This window comes from Oncorhynchus mykiss, chromosome 3 (genome assembly GCF_013265735.2).
Source record: "Oncorhynchus mykiss isolate Arlee chromosome 3, USDA_OmykA_1.1, whole genome shotgun sequence".
Taxonomy (NCBI): domain Eukaryota; kingdom Metazoa; phylum Chordata; class Actinopteri; order Salmoniformes; family Salmonidae; genus Oncorhynchus; species Oncorhynchus mykiss.
The window spans coordinates 45,128,186-45,145,856 of record NC_048567.1 but is presented as its reverse complement, the minus strand read 5'-3'; positions in this window follow the sequence as shown (position 1 = coordinate 45,145,856).

Here is a 17,671-nt window from a genome sequence, read left to right as displayed (position 1 = left end):
TATTGCTGAGATCCCGCTAACGGGATCGATATGACAACAGCCAGTGAAAGTGCAGGGCGCCAAATTAAAACAGAAATCTCATAATTAAAATTCCTCAAACATACAAGTATTTTACACCATTTTAAAGATACACTTCTTGTTAATCCCACCACAGTGTTCGATTTCAAATAGGCTTTACAGCGAAAGCACCACAAACGATTATGTTAGGTGAGTGCCTATTCACAGAAAAACACAGCCATTTTTCCAGCCAAAGAGAGGAGTCACAAAAAGCAGAAATATAGATAAATTAATCACTAACCTTTGATGTTCATCAGATGACACTCATAGGACGTCATGTTACACAATACATGTATGTTATGATCGATAAAGTTCATATTTATTTAAAAAAAATTCTCAGTATACATTGTTCAGTAGTTCCAAAAACATCCGGTGATTTTGCAGAGAGCCACATCAATTTACAGAAATACTCATCATAAATGTTGATGAAAATACAAGTGTTATACATGGAACTTTAGATAAACTTCTCCTTAATGCAACTGCTGTGTCAGATTTCAAAAAAGCTTTACCGAAAAAGCAAACCATGCAATAGTCTGAGTACGGCGCTCAGAGACCAAAACAAGCCAAACAGATATCGCCTTGTTGTGTAGTCAACAGAAGTCAGAAATAGCATTATAAATATTCACTTACCTTTGATTACCTTTGACCTGACCTTTGATGATCTTCATCAGAATGCACTCCCGGGAATCCCCGTTCCACAATAAATGTTTGATTTGTTCGATAAAGTTAATTTATGTCCAAATACCTCCTTTTGTTAGCGTGCATGTCCAGCGGAAAGTACGGATGAAAAGTCCAAAAAGTTATATTACAGGTCGTAGAAACATGTCAAACAAAGTATATAATCAATCTTTAGGATGTTTTAACATAAATCTTCAATGTTCCAACCGGAGAATTCCTTTGTCTGTAGAAATGCAATGGAACAGAAATCGCTCTCACGTGAACGAGTGTCACCAGCTCATGGCTCTCTGGCAGACCTCTGACTCATTACCCTCTCATTCCCCCCTCCTTCACAGTAGAAGCCTTAGGAAGTGCAACATGACCAGCATCCCACTGTGTCATCAATAGGGAATGAGTTGAAAAACTACAAACCTCAGATTTCCCACTTCCTGGTTGGATTTATTCTCAGATTTTTGCCTGCCATATGAGTTCTGTTATACTCACAGACATCATTCAAACAGTTTTAGAAATGCCAGAGTGTTTTCTATCCAAATATACTAATAATATGCATATCTTAGCTTCTGGGACTGAGTAGCAGGCCGTTTACTCTGGGCCCCTTATTCATCCAAGCTACTCAATACTGCCCCCAGCCATAAGAAGATAAGGTGTCCTCTTTAGCCTTGTGCAATGCTTGCTGCCGCTAAATGGGCCTTGGTTCGGGCATGTTCAACTTTCATTCGGAGGGCTCTTTCTTTTCTTGTAATATTGGAGGTTAGTGTACATTCCACCCACTCTGTTGCGAGTTTCATCCCCCCCAATCTTTTCCCGGACCCAAGCTCCCTGCCTTTTTGCATGTTGTACAGCCCAGCCTCGAATTTTGCATGACAGGCCAAGGGTTATAGTTTTTGCTTGTTCTCGAGCTGAGCCTCCGTCCAAATTGCACCGGGTCCGGGGACTTCATTGGTGGATGCACTATCCTTCTTGTCTCCCGTTCCCGCCAAGTCTGACTCGCTAGTAGGCCTAATAGCAAGTGGTGGTGCCGTGGTGATACTGAACTGGGAGCATTAGAAGCGCTGTTAGCTAAGGCATCTCCATCAGGAGCAGCTTGCCTCTCACTCCTCTCTGGATCTGGCAATTCTTTGGCTTGTTTCAGGTTAATGTTTAATCTTTCTGTGGATTTCTGGACTTGAAAAAAGGTCATTAAACTAGATTGCCTTTTCTTATAAATGTTTTTTTTTAAAGAAGGCTATCTCACCTTTCAAATTCAGAATTAATAGTAGACTAGGGAGACTGCTAGTTAGCCTAGGCTATATTACGTGATTACGTAGGGACCTCTTCACTAGGGCTTTAATCAGCTTTTTGATAAGCCACACCTGTTAAGTGGATGGATTATCTTGGCAAAGGAGAAATGCTCACTAACCGGATTGTAAACACATTTTTGCATTTGAGAAGCTATTTGCACACATGGGACATTTATGGGAGTTTTATTTCAGCTTATGAAACATGGGACCAACTTTACATGTTGCCTGTATATTTTTGTTCAGTGTAAATCATGCTATTAGAGGTCAAATCTGAGAGGTGCCAGATCCTGTTCCAGCAGATTCCAACTCAAATAAACCACTGGTTTTAGTGTTTTTCATATGACATCTGCACATTTTATCTGTACTATAATGTGTATATTTGTAATTTTGTGTTTGTATAGAATACCATGAATGCCTGCGAAAGCTCAGCCTACTCCCCTCCGCTTGTCCTTGTGTGACCTTATTTCTCCTTGCGATTGAAAAGTGCACACAAGGCCTTCTCCAAATTCAAATCCTGGTTGTGTTGGTGCCTGTATGGGTCACCTCAGTTGACGTTGGCATTATGCCAGGCACTGTGCCCTCACAGTGGGTTTGTACCACAGTGTGCAGGTGAACAGAATGGCTGCCCTTTAGAGAGGGAAGAATTTCTGCCAATCTCAGCAGGTGGGTGTGAATGTTAGTTGAGGTAGCCAGGGTGTAGAGTGCCAACGGTAGCTATATCAGATAGATATATTCTGGAAAGAGTAATGTAATATTGCTTGCATGTTTGGCCATAGGAAAATATAAAAACTGGTTTTATAATGACCATCGTGACCATGTTCCATCTTACAAAATTGTTGAGTGGTGACTTGTTGACCCAAATTTGATCTCTTGCCAGTGCGGCCCCTATTACATTTGCTTTCCTTTGGCCATGTATTCCCTCATTGTTGAGTGATTAACACTTAAAATCATGCAGTGCACAGACCTTTCAGGGGGCAGGTGCACAAAATGGAGAAAAAAATAGCCAAAGAGCCCTATTGTCATGTCATCCAACGAATGTAAACGCCTGGAGTTTGCTAAACATGATTGGCACTTGGATTGGAACCGATGCAATGGTCAGATGATATGAAAATATAGTTCTTTGGTCACGCACACCAGTGGTGTTTTTGTAAGTAAGGATGCATAAGCAGAAAAGAACCCCATACCTACTGTAAAATCTGGTGGTGGACCTTTGTTACAGTGTGTTCTAAAAGTATTAAGACCCCTTCACTTTTTCCACATTTTGTTATGATACATCCTTATTCTAAAATTGATTAAATCGTTTTTTTTTCTTTTTCTCTCAATCTATAAACAAAAACCTCATAATGTTGTTGGTGTATTGGGGGGGGGGGGGGTTCTTGGGGGTGGGGAATGAATTGTATTTTATTATTTTTCCTGGGGGGGGGGGGACTGTGGGAGGGGTCTTGAATGGTTCAGGGACAGCTATTGGGGAAATGTGGGGGGGGGGGGGGGGGGGGGGGGGGTCTTGGAGGGTTCGGGTTCACGTTTTTTGGCCTGGTGGTAGTTCGGTCAACATGCCCTTGAGCAGGACATTGACCCTGGATGCATCTGTGTGTCGCTCTGAATGGGAATCTGTTGGATGACTGGTATGATGTGGTTGTTGAGTAGCTTCACTGAAAGTATATTGTATGTTTAGAATATTCAATACATTTTAGAAAAAACCATAAGGATGAAACAAAAACAGGTTTTTAAATAATGACGACGTAAAAACAGTTTTTATAACATTTATGAAAACCTGTTTTTGCTTCATCATCATGGGTTTTTGTTTATAGATTGATGAGAAGGGGGGAAAAAACGATTTAATCCACAACAACAAAAACAGAACTATCACATTTACAACAGTACCAGTCAACCAGTCACATATGGAATCATAAAGTAGCCACCCTTTGCCTTGTTGACAGCTTTGCACACTTGGCATTCTCTCAACCAGCTTCACCTGGAATGCTTTTCCAACAGTCACTAACGAGTTCCTAGTTATGCTTAGCACTTGTTGGCTGCTTTTCCTTCACTCTGCGGTCCAACTCATCTCAAACCATCTCGATTGAGTTGAGGGCAGGTGATTGTGGAGGCCAGGTCATCTGATGCAGCACTCCATCACTCTCCTTCTTGATCAAGTAGCCATGACATAGCTTGGAGGTGTGTTTGGTCATTGTCCTGTTGAAAAAACAAATGATAGTCCCGCTAAGCACAAACCAGATGTGATGGCGCATCGCTGCAGAATGCTGTGGTGGCCATGCTGGTTAAGTGTGTCTTGAATTCTAAATAAGTCACTGGCAGTGTCACCAGCAAAGCACCATCACACCACCTCCATGCTTCACGGTGGGAACCACACATGCAGAGATCATCCGTTCACCTACTCTGCATCTCACAAAGACACAGCGGTTGGAGCCCAAAATTTCAAATTTGGACTCTCTCCAAATACTACCGCTGCACCATTGAGGGCGTCCTGACTGGTTGCATCATGGCCTGGTGTGGGAATTACTCCATCCACGACCGCAAGGCCATCCAGCAAGAAGTGAAGATGGCCCAGTACATCACTGGGACCGTGCTCCCACCCATCCAGGACATCTCCTCAAAACGGTGCCTGAGGAAAGACCCTCAGAATCATCAAGGACCCCAAGAACCCCAGCCTCAAGCTGTTCACTCCATTATTGTTGTGCAGACCATATTGGAGCATGAGGTCTGATACCAACAGGCTCAGAGAGAGTTTCTAACTACAAGCCATCAGACTTCTGAACAGTTGAACTGGATTGGCCACCTGCTCTGATTCTCCGCACCGTAGCACAGATGCACTCACTCATGCAGGCAGAGACAGACATACACATTCATGCTACACACACACACTGCTAACAGACTCTTATTATGATTGCTAAATACTGCAAAATTTAAACACTTGCCAATCCCCCCCTTCCCCAAAACGCGTTGAAATATTGGGACTATAAATTGTGCCTTCCTGTATTATACTTCTGCTAAAATGTTTATTCTATTCTCATGAGACATGTACTTTATGTTTGTGTTCTTCTATTTTTATTGTTGTTGCATTGTCGAGAAGGAACCTGCAAGTAAGCATTTCATTGGACGGTGTATACCGTGTTTATCCGCAAATCCGACTAATAAAACCTGAAACTACACTGAACAATAAATGAAATTATTTATATTCTAAAATGGATTAAATCGTTTGTTCCCCTCATCAATCAACACACAATACCCTATAATGACAAAGCAAAAATGTTTTTTATTTTTTATTTTGCAAATGTATTGAAAATAGAAAACAAGGCTGCAGGCCCAGACGGCATCCCCAGCCGCGTCCTCAGAGCATGCGCAGAACAGCTGGCTGGTGTGTTTACGGACATATTCAATCAATCCTTATCCCAGTCTGCTGTCCTCACATGCTTCAAGAGGGCCACCATTGTTCCTGTTCCCAAGAAAGCTAAGGTAACTGAGCTAAACGACTACCGCCCCATAGTACTCACTTCCGTCATCATGAAGTGCTTTGAGAGACAAGTCAAGGACCATATCACCTCCACCCTACCTGACACCCTAGACCCACTCCAATTTGTTTACCGCCCCAATAGGTCCACAGATTACGCAATCGCAACTACACTGCACACTCACTGCCCTAACCCATCTGGACAAGAGGAAGACTTATGTGAGAATGCTGTTCATCGACTACAGCTCAGCATTTAACACCATAGTACCCTCAACTCGTCATCAAGCTCGAGACCCTGCGTCTCGACCCCGCCCTATGCAACTGGGTACTGGACTTCCTGACAGGTCGCCCCCAGGTGGTGAGGGTAGGTAACAACATCTCCACCCCACTGATCCTCAACACTGGGGCCGCACAAGGGTGCGTTCTGAGCCCTCTCCTGTACGCCCTGTTCACCCACGACTGCGTGACCAGGCACGCCTCCAACTCAATCATCAAGTTTGCGGACGACCCTACCGTGGTAGGCTTGATTACCATCAACGACGAGACGGCCTACAGGGAGGAGGTGAGAGCCCTCGGAGTATGGTGTCAGGAAAATAACCTCACACTCAACGTCAACAAAACAAAGGAGATGATCGTGGACTTCACGAAACAGCAGAGGGAGCACCCCCCTATCCACATCGACGAGACAGCAGTGGAGAGGGTAGTAAGTTAAGTTCCTTGGCATACACATCACGGACAAACTGAATTGCTCCACCCACACAGACAGCATTGTGAAGAAGGCGCAGCAGCGAGGCTGAAGAAATTCGGCTTGTCACAAAAAGCACTCACAAACTTCTACAGATGCACAATCGAGAGCATCCTGTCGGGCTGTATCACCACCTGGTACGGCAACTGCTCTGCCAACAACCGTCAGGCTCTCCAGAGGGTAGTGAGGTCTGCACAACGCATCACCGGGGGCAAACTACCTGCCCTCCAGGACACCTACACCAACCGATGTCACAGGAAGGCCATAAAGATCATCAAGGACAACAACCATCCGAGCCACTGCCTGTTCACCCCGCTATCATCCAGAACATGAGGTCAGTACAGGTGCATCAAAGCAGGGACCAAGAGACTGAAAAACAGCTTCTATCTCAAGGCCATCAGACTGTTAAACAGCCATCACTAACATTGAGTGGCTGCTGCCAACATACTGACTCAACTCCAGCTCACTTTAATAATGGAAATTTATGTAAAAAATGTATCACTAGCCACTTTAAACAATGCCACTTAATATAATGTTTACATACCCTACATTACTCATCTCATATGTATATACTGTACTCGATACCATCTACTGCATCTTGCCTATGCCGTTCTGTACCATCACTCATTCATATATCTTTATGTACATATTCTTTATCCCTTTACACTTGTGTGTATAAGGTAGTAGTTGTGGAATTGTTAGCTAGATTACTCGTTGGTTATTACTGCATTGTCAGAACTAGAAGCACAAGCATTTCGCTACACTCGCATTAACATCTGCTAACCATGTGTATGTGACAAATAAAATTTGATTTGATCTGAGCTAAATTTAGAGTCTCATAGCAAAAGGTCTGAATACTTTTGTGACAAAAGTTTTTTTTTTTATTATTAATTAAAAAAACAAATCTAAAAAAAAGTGTTCACGTTGGAATTGTGGGGTATTGTGTGTAGATGTTTGTATTTAATCCATTGTAGAATAATGCTGTCATGTAACAAAATGTGGAAAAAGGGGAAGGGGTCTGAATACTTTCTGAATGCAATGTATATGACCTTTTTAACCATTCCAGCAGACATGCAAACTGCAACCAAGTTTCTATGGGAAAGCTGTAATATATATTTTATTTGTCTCACAAAAAGTGGCTGAAATACTACATAAGAAAGGTATTGGAAAGTTCAGGAAAACATAAGGGAAGATCATCAGGCAATAATTGTGTGTGTAGAAAAAATATCTGCATTGCTTTCAACGGCAGTGTTGTCACAGTCCCTCTTCTAACATGGCGTGTGTGTCTTAGAGGGAAACAGAATACACATACATGTTCCTGAGAGTCTTAGCTTCAAGGAAGGAGGTTATTTAGCTTGAGCCAAAACCATAGGAAGAAAACAGAAACCACTCAGTTTGTCCAAACTGCTATTTGCAGATATCAAAGCTTACTCACGTAACTACGGTTAAGCAGCACATTCAGTTGACTACAGAACACTGTTTGTCTCCGCTGCTTATAGCAGATATATTTCTGTTCCCAACATCAGCTTTTGTCTCCACATCAGACTGATGCTGATATAATATTTGTTAGTTCTTATCAGGTGACTAAGGATGAATCGTTCATCCTTCAGTCCAAACATTTTTTTTTCCTTTTAACTAGACGAGCCCGTTAAGAACAAATTCTCATTTACAATGACGGCCTACCCCGGTTAAACCCTTACCCGGACGACGCTGGGCCAATTGTACGCCGCTCTATGGGACTCCCAATCACCACCGGTTGTGATACACCTTGGAATCTAACCAGGGTCTGTAGTGACACTTCTAGCACTGAGATGCAGTGTCTGAGACCGCTGTGCCACTCAGGAGCCCACAAGAGATCGTTGTTGTACTATGTTCGCAACAATACTCAGGAACATATTAGTCTTAGCTCTGTAGAAAACACTTAATTTATCATATAAATAATATATTCTAAAATGGACCTCAGCATATTTGTTATATTTTGTAATGTATTTCTCTATTTGTTATTTACAGTGAGTGACAATTACTGATAAACATGGGATGTGATCATCCAGTATTTTAGTTGTGATGATATTTTTGAACTCATTAAACAATGGGCTGTAAAAGAGCTTACTATTAGTGAGATGCTCACTATTCAGAGATACTCACAGAGTTAGACTTTAGATTTAAAAATACAGTTTTTACTATGGGCCTTGTTGACACATATAATTTTAAAAAATTAAAAACAGAAGAATCAATGACCCCACTGAAGATGCCATTGACCCATGAAATTGAATGTGGTGTGTTTGTAAAAATTCTCCCTCTCCTGCAAACTAGTACCTTTTTAATGCCATCGCAGTGTGCACTTGATGCCCATAAAATGAAAGTAGTTGCTCCTCTGTGGTTGGCCCAAAAGTGCATTCACAGCGAGACACCTCCAATTACCTTGCTGAAAATAAAGCTCAGATGCAGTAAGAATTTAACAGTTGGTGCCCTGTGGACATATGGTTCGTGGCTTTAAAATGTGTTGATCAACTCCACATGAGCAAGGTGGTGGTGGTTATCATGGGGTTTAGCACCGGAAACCTTAGGGTTATTGCTCCACACTTAATATAGAACATTGTGTTGCTATTTCCATTCACAACAATTTACCCACGTCTTTCTTACGTGCAACAATGCTTCATATTTTTTTATTCCTGCAGTACTTTTCAATAGATTATTATTTTCTTGGGCATACTATTTCATAGCCCTGTTACCCATCAGTCATGGCGCCAAGTGGTGAGTTTATGAGAGAAGTGAAGCAAGAAGTAACTGACAGATCCACAGTGGAATAAATGTAGCCCTCTAATGCAATGTTTATAGTAGACTAAATCCTGATGGATCCTCACCTCTACACTTTGATGCCCCAAAGGCATGTGCTCTGTGTTTGTCATTGGTGTGAAAACATGCTTGACCTTTATTTCATTTAACTTTCTGAAGCTTTTCAAGCCAATCGTCATTCGTGAAAGGAAATTGAAGGGGGGTGTTGAGTAGCTGAAAGCCTTGTTTTGAGAGCAGTACATTTTTCCACATGAAGTGTTGCGGAAAGCCTCTCAAATGCGGCTCTCCAAAACCACAGTAAATTGACGTGTTGATTTGGCAAAATAAAGAAAATGTGTCTTGAGGATGGCAAAGGATTTGGCACTTGTTGGCAGTTGTCTCATGAGCATTTAAGAGCATTTTCAACTATACTAAACAAAAATAGCCATGCAACATGTAAGGTGAAATAAAAGATCCCAGAAATGTTACATATCCACATAAAGCTTATTTCGCTCAAATTTTGTGCACATACAGTGCCTTGCGAAAGTATTCGGCCCCCTTGAACTTTGCGACCTTTTGCCACATTTCAGGCTTCAAACATAAAGATATAAAACTGTATTTTTTGGTGAAGAATCAACAACAAGTGGGACACAATCATGAAGTGGAACGACATTTATTGGATATTTCAAACTTTTTTAACAAATCAAAAACTGAAAAATTGGCCGTGCAAAATTATTCAGCCCCTTTCCTTTCAGTGCAGCAAACTCTCTCCAGAAGTTCAGTGAGGATCTCTGAATGATCCAATGTTGACCTAAATGACTAATGATGATAAATACAATCCACCTGTGTGTAATCAAGTCTCCGTATAAATGCACCTGCACTGTGATAGTCTCAGAGGTCCGTTAAAAGCGCAGAGAGCATCATGAAGAACAAGGAACACACTAGGCAGGTCCGAGATACTGTTGTGAAGAAGTTTAAAGCCGGATTTGGATACAAAAAGATTTCCCAAGCTTTAAACATCCCAAGGAGCACTGTGCAAGCGATAATATTGAAATGGAAGGAGTATCAGACCACTGCAAATCTACCAAGACCTGGCCGTCCCTCTAAACTTTCAGCTCATACAAGGAGAAGACTGATCAGAGATGCAGCCAAGAGGCCCATGATCACTCTGGATGATCTGCAGAGATCTACAGCTGAGGTGGGAGACTCTGTCCATAGGACAACAATCAGTCGTATATTGCACAAATCTGGCCTTTATGGAAGAGTGGCAAGAAGAAAGCCATTTCTTAAAGATATCCATAAAAAGTGTTGTTTAAAGTTTGCCACAAGCCACCTGGGAGACACACCAAACATGTGGAAGAAGGTGCTCTGGTCAGATGAAACCAAAATTGAAACTGCATGCTCTGAGGACGCGGCTAAGAATGCCATCTGGGCCGGCAGCCTTGCCAGGGCTAACACGCTTAAATGTCATTTTGGCCACGGAGAAAGAGAGCCCGCAGTCTTTGTTAGCGAGCAGCGTCGGTGGCACTGTATTATCCTCAAAGCGGGCAAAGAAGGTTTTCAGTTTGTCTGGAAGCAAGACGTTGGCGTCCGTGATGTGGCTGGTTTTCTTTTTGTAGTCCGTGATTGTCTGTAGACCCTGCCACATACGTCTGGTGTCTGAGCCGTTGAATTGTGACTCCACTTTATCTCTATACTGACATTTTGCTTGTTTGATTGTCTTGCAGAGGGAATAATTAAACTGTTTTGTATTCTTCCATATTCCCAGTCACTTTTCCATGGTTAAATGCCGTGCTTCGCGCTTTCATTTTTGCGCGAATGCCGCCTCCTATCCACGGTTTCTGGTTAGGATAGGTTTTAATAGTCACAATTGGTACAACATCTCCTATGCACTTCCTTATAAACTCACCGAATCAGCGTTTAAATCAATATTTATTCTCTGAGGCTACCCGGAACATGTTCCAGTCCTCGTGATCAAAACAATCTTGCTGCTATGTATGGATTTCTCATTGCCCATCTAAACATAGAGTGGGGAGGTGGTTAAATATAGCACATCATTTATTTTGGATTGGATGACTTTGTTAAAGGAGTTAGGTTACTGTGCTGTACAGTTGCCCCAGTTTCCAAATACAACCTGAGAAGTAGAGGCCTCGCAAATTGGCACAGTGATGTGAGATTATATAACTTGTGATAATGTTCCATCTGGACAGTCCACTGTGTATAATGAGGAGCTAGTTTGCTGTATGTACACTGAACAAAAATGTAAATGCAACATGTAAAGTGTTTGTCCCATGTTTCATGAGCTGAAATCAAAGATCCCCGTAATGTTCCATATGCACAGTGAGCATTGTTAGTGAGCATTTCTCCTTTGCCAAGATAATCCCTCCACCTGACAGGTGTGGCACATCAAGAAGCTGATTGAACAGTATGATCATTACACATGTGCACAATAGAAGGCCACTCTAAAATGTGCAGTTTTGTAACACAACACATTGCCAGAGATGTCTCAAGTTGAGGGAACGTGCAATTAGCATGCTGACTGCAGGAATGTCCACCAGAGCTGTTGCCAGATGTTACGAATCCCTTTGGCCCGGCAGTCTAGGGGGGATGGTATCGAGACCCGTAACATAACTCATGCAAATTATAATAGTGACAAAGTAAAAGTGCGAACGAAAAACCACAGACTAAGTTACCGTCAAACACTCAGGGTTTATTTCTAAACACACGGTAAAGGGGGGCAGGAAAAGGGTCTGAGCTGGACCCAAGGAAAGAAACAAATATCCAAAAACACCACTAAACTAGACTAGCCTACTTCAATACAGCTAACTAACCAAAAATACAGTGGGTGGTCCTCCCAGTTCTACCTAGTGTTCTTAAACAAAGTTTACCCACGGGTAGTGTATGCCCATGGGCGACTTGTCTTAGTACCCCCTTTTCCCACCATCAAGCACCATAACAAAGCAATACTCACAGGTTTACGGACAAAGTGACATGTAGGTGCAAAAACCAAAAGAGAACTCAATGACGAGAGAGAGATATTGCGAGGGATTGAGACACAGAGTGATTGAAACACAAAGAGATTGAGCTCCTGAGAAAACAACTGACAGGGGTTTTAAACCAAGGGAAAGGGAATGTGATAGGGTAATGAAACAGGAGGAGGTGTGTCTTCTGATTGGGGAATGATGATTGCCTCCTGTGAGGAGAGAAGGAGAGAAAACAATGCCTCTTGTGAGGGGAGAAGGAGAGAAAACAAATACACACACACAGATACTCACACAGAATACCAGTGTCCGTAACACCAGATAATTGAATGTGCATTTTTCCGCCTTTAACATTGTTTTAGAGAATTTGGCAGTACATTCAACCGGCCTTCCAACCATAGACCACATGTATGGCATTGTGTGGGCGAGCGGTTTGCTTGTCCATTTTGTGAACACAGTGCCCCATTATGGCGGTGGGGTTATGGTATAGGCAGGCATAAGCTTTTGACAACGAACACAATCGCGTCGATGGCACTGTGAATGCACAGAGATACCGTGACGAGAGGCCCATTGTCCTGCCATTCATCCGCCGCCATCACCTCATTTTTCAGCATTATAATGCATGGCCCCATGTCGCAAGGATCTGTACACAATTCCTGTAAGCTGAAAATGTCCCAGTTCTTACATGGCCTGCATACTCACCAGACATTGAGCATGTTTGGGATGTTCTGGATCGACGTGTACAACAGCCCTGGTCCAGTTCCCGCCAATATCCATTTTATTGATTTCAATCTTTGAAATTGTTGATTGTTTGTTTTGTTTATATTTTTGTTTAGTATAATGCATTATAGGCTGTCTGTGACTGGGCTATGATAATTACTGCACTAACTATTAGTAAGAAACTATAGGCTCAGGAAAACAACACGCAAGAACATGTCAGGAGTTTTGATTGACAGCTGGTTAAATAAATCATGACTGACCTTTTTAACTGACTGGTCAGGTTCAAAAGATGATCATCAGTTAATCCCCACTAATCAGCCTGATATGCCCCCCATGTGCCAAAGGCAGCACATATGGGGCAGATTCTGCTGCAGCAGTTCTGGACACGAGCGCCTCAGCATACCCACGGCTCTAATTGACGTTTCAAACAAGGGTAAGGCCGGGTCCAGAGGCAAGATGATGGCACTTTGGGAAGGCTCCCAGCCCTCCTCCTGCACCCCACAGGCTCTTAAGGGAATCTTTGCCCTGCAGCAATGCTGAAGCCATCTGTGGAGTCACAGCAGAGGCCATGAAAACTAACATGTGTGCTGAGGTTTGACCTTTCTCTGTGACAACAATGATATTATCATAGGATGAGCCCCCCCCTGGTTTGTATTGAGCATCAAATCAAAATCTAATTTTATAAATCACATGCGCCGAATATAACAGGTACAACAACCGGGAAATGCTTGCTTACGAGTCTTCCCTTCCCTAAAAATAAAATATGAAAATTAGATATGAATAGGGGTGTCTCCCCCTTCCCCCAGACATTCATGTGTCCATAAGCATGTTTCTTAGTTTAGTGTAATCCGGTTCCTTATTTTAATTGTTTATTATTGATTCAGACTCAGATAAGCGAGCATGAGAGCAGGGATGCAGTGTCAGATTTAGCACATTGTAGTGTGGCACATGCTTACACAACTATTTCACTGGTGCATCCTGGAATATTTGTAAGCATATCTGGAAGTAGTACTAGACAGCCATATTAGTAGTTATCAATATATTATAAATGATGGTCCCAGCATTGGGGCCGATCAATGACAGATAGGTAACTGCAAAAATAAAGGAAACACCAACATAGTGTCTTAATAGGGTGTTGGGGCACCACGAGCCAGAACAGCTTCACTGTGCCTTGGCAAAGAGTCTACAATGGCATAGATTCTACAATGGTGGAGGGATGTGACACCATTCTTCCACAAGAAATTCCATCATTTGGTGTTTGGTGTTGGAAAACGCTCACAGCCACAGCTCCAGAATCTCCCATAAGAGTTCAGTTGGGTTGAGATCTTGTGACTGAAACACACACACCCTTTAAACCCCCTATGCTCCTTTGAGACCCCTTTTTCCAAGTCACTGAGATCTCTTCTTCTAGCCATGGTAGCCAAAATAATGGGCAACTGGGTATTTTTATACACGACCCTAAGCATGATAGAAAGTTAATTGCTCCATGAACTCCACCTGTGTGAACTCCACCTGTGTGGAAGCACCTGTTTTCAATATACTTTGTATCCCTAATTTTCCTTTATTTTGGCAGTTACCTGTAGTTGTGCGTAGTATCACATCAAATGTTATTTGTCACATGCGCCGAGTACAACAGGTGTAGGTAGACCTTACAGTGAAATGCTTACTTACAAGCCCTTAACCAACAATGCAGTTTTAAGAAAATACCAACACAAAAAAGTAAGAGATGAGAATAACAAATAATTAAAGAGCAGCAGTAAATAACAATAGCGGGGCTATATACATGGTGTCGAGGTAATTGAGGCAATATGTACAGTTGAAGTCGGAAGTTTACATACAACTTAACCAAATACATTTAAACTCCAAATACATTTACGTTTTTCACAATTCCTGACATTTAATCCTAGTAAAAATTCACTGTCTTTGGTCAGTTAGGATCACCACTTTATTTTAAGAATGTGAAATTACAGAATAATAGTAGAGAGAATGATTGATTTATTTCAGGTTTTATTTCTTTCATCATATTCCCAGTGGGTCAGAAGTTTACATACACTCAATTAGTATTTGGTAGCATTGCCTTTAAATTGTTTAACTTGGGTCAAACGTTTCGGGTAGCCTTCCACAAGCTTCTCACAATACTTTGGGTGAATTTTTGCCCATTCCTACTGACAGCTGGTGTAACTGAGTCAGGTTTCTAGGCCACCTTGCTCGCACACGCCTTTTCAGTTCTGCCCACACGTTTTCTATGGGATTGTGATCAGGGCTTTGTGATGGACACTTTGTTGTCCTTAAGCCATTTTGCTACAACTTTGGAAGAATGCTTGGGGTCATTGTCCATTTAGAAGACTCATTTGCAACCAAGCTTTAACTTTAACTGATGTCTTGAGATGTTGCTTCAATATACAGTGGGGCAAAAAAGTATTTAGTCAGCCACCAATTGTGCAAGTTCTCCTACTTAAAAAGATGAGAGAGGCCTGTAATTTTCATCATAGGTACACTTCAACTATGATGTTTCCACCCCATGCTTCACAGTAGGTAGGGTGTTCTTTGGATGCAACTCAGCATTCTTTGTCCTCCAAACACGACGAGTTGAGTTTTTACCAAAAATATATATTTTGGTTTCATCTGACCATATGACATTCTCCCAATCTTCTTCTGGATCATCCAAATGCTCTCTAGCAAACTTCAGACGGGCCTGGACATGTACTGGCTTAAGCAGGGGGACACGTCTGGCACTGCAGTCCCTGGCGGCGTAGTGTGTTACTGATGATAGGCTGTGTTACTTTGGTCCCAGCTCTCTGCAGGTCATTCATTAGGTCCCCCCGTGTGGTTCTGGGATTTTTGCTCACCGTTCTTGTGATCATTTTTACCCCACGGGGTGAGATCTTGCGTGGAGCCCCAGATCGAGGGAGATTATCAGTGGTCTTGTATGTCTTCCATTTCCTAATAATTGCTCCCACAGTTGATTTCTTCAAACCAAGCTGCTTACCTATTGCAGATTTAGTCTTCCCAGCCTGGTGCAGGTCTACAATTTTGTTTCTGGTGTCCTTTGACATCTCTTTGGTCTTGGCCATAGTGAAGTTTGGAGTGTGACTGTTTGAGGTTGTGGACAGGTGTCTTTTATACAGATAACAAGTTCAAACAGGTGCCATTAATACAGGTAACGAGTGGAGGACAGAGGAGCCTCTTAAAGAAGTTGTTACAGGTCTGTGAGAGACAGAAATCTTGCTTATTTGTAGGTGACCAAATACTTATTTTCCACCATACTTTGCAAATAAAATCATAAAAAATCCTACAATGTGATTTTCTGGATTTTTTTCCCTATTTTGTCTGTCATAGTTGAAGTGTACCTATGATGAAAATTTACAGGCCTCTCTCATCTTTTTAAGTGGGCTGACTAAATACTTTTTTGCCCTACTGTATCTACATACGATTCCTCCCTCATGATGCCATCTATTTTGTGAAGTGCACCAGTCCCTCCCGCAGCAAAGCACCCCCACAACATGATGCTGCCACCCCCATGCTTCACGGTTGTAAGCCTCCCCCTTTTTACTCCAAACATAACGATGGACATTATGGCTAAACAGTAGAGATCGACCGATTAATCGGAATGGCCGATTAATTAGGTCTGATTTCAAGTTTTCATAACAATCGGAAATCTGTATTTTTGGGCGCCGATTTGCCAATTTTTTTTCTTTTTCTATTTTACATTTTTTTAATTCCTTTATTTAACTAGGCAAGTCAGTTAAGAACACATTCTTATTTTCAATGACGGCCTAGGAACGGTGGGTTAACTGCCTCGTTCAGGTTCAGAACGACAGATTTTCACCTTGTCAGCTCGGGGGATGCAATCTTGCAACCTTACAGTTAACTAGTCCAACGCAATAACGACTTGCCTCTCTCTCGTTGCACTCCACAAGGAGACTGCCTGTTACGCGAATGCAGTAAGCCAAGGTAAGTTGCTAGCTAGCATGAAACCTATCTTATAAAAAACAATCAATCATAATCACTAGTTAACTACACATGGTTGATGATATTACTAGATATTATTTAGCGTGTCCTGCGTTGCATATAATCTGACTGAGCATACAAGCATACAAGTATCTAAGTATCTGACTGAGGTGTGGTAGTCAGAAGCAGGCTCGTAAACATTCATTCAAACAGCACTTTTGTGTGTTTTGCCAGCAGCTCTTCATTGTGCGTCAAGCATTGCGCTGTTTATGACTTCAAGCCTATCAACTCCCGAGATGAGGCTGGTGTAACTGAAGTGAAATGGCTAGCTAGTTAGCGCGCACTAATTGTCATTGTGTTCCTGGTTCGAGCCCAGGGAGGAGCGAGGAGAGGGAAGGAAGATATACTGTTACACTGGCAATACTAAAGTGCCTATAAGAACATCTAATAGTCAAAGGTTAATGAAATACAAATGGTATAGAGGGAAATAGTCCTATAATTCCTATAATAACTACAACCTAAAACTTCTTACCTAGGAATATTGAAGACTCATGTTAAAAGGAACCACCAGCTTTCATATGTTCTCATGTTCTGAGCAAGAAACTGAAACGTTAGTTTTCTTATTGCACTTTTACTTTCTTCTCCAACACTTTGTTTTTGCATTATTTAAACCAAATTGAACATGTTTCATTATTTACTTGAGGCTAAATTGATTTTATGATTTATGATGTATATGATTTTATGTATTATATTAAGTTAAAATAAGTGTTCATTAAGTATTGTTGTAATTGTCATTATTACAAATAAAAAAAATATTAAAAAACGGCCGATTAATCGGTATCGGCTTTTTTGGTCCTCCAATAATCGGTATCGGCGTTGAATAATAATAATCGGTCGACCTCTAATAAACAGTTCTATTTTTATTTAATCAGACCAGAGGACATTTTTCCAAAAAGTACGATCTTTGTACCCATGTGCAGTTGCAAACCGTAGTCTGGCTTTTTTATGGCGATTT